This window comes from Poecilia formosa, unplaced genomic scaffold, assembly GCF_000485575.1.
Source record: "Poecilia formosa unplaced genomic scaffold, Poecilia_formosa-5.1.2 Scaffold466, whole genome shotgun sequence".
In the NCBI taxonomy this organism is placed as follows: Eukaryota; Metazoa; Chordata; class Actinopteri; order Cyprinodontiformes; family Poeciliidae; genus Poecilia; species Poecilia formosa.
This window is the reverse complement of record NW_006800405.1, coordinates 8402-8968: the sequence shown is the minus strand read 5'-3', so window position 1 is coordinate 8968 and position 567 is coordinate 8402.

The window sequence follows — 567 nt, the reverse complement described above, 5'->3', positions numbered from 1 at the left end:
AGCTTTTAGTTCCTCCCTGTTTATCTGATTCTACATCTGTCATTCCGCATTTACCTGATGGCTCTGAAGCCGTATTACTATAATTAACCATTATGCATATTTATCTTTTAAACTGCTTTGACTATGGTCTCCACTCGTTGTGAATCAAATGCAGCACAACAGCGCCATCTTTTGGTTGAGAGGCAGACACTGAGACAGCAGCAACATCTTTCTCTGATTTTAATTATAATGTCTTATAATACGACTGCACACCAGCCCAATAAAAAAATTTAATATATTTAATGAATATAAAAACAAAATTATCCTATTTGGGCCTAAACTGTTCGGGTTAAAGGCCAAGGCTGTATTAGCAGCTTCATCTGGGAGAGAAGCACATTTAAACTGATAAAATATGAATAAGCCTGTAAAGCAGAAAATGTTAAGTTAGCAGCAAGAACCCAGAAGAACTGACTGTTTGGTTTCACTATGAAGCAGATGAAAGCAGCAGCAGCCTCCTCTGATCGTCCAATCAGCAGCTTCCTCTGATCGTCCAATCAGCAGCTTCCTCTGATCGTCCAATCAGCAGCT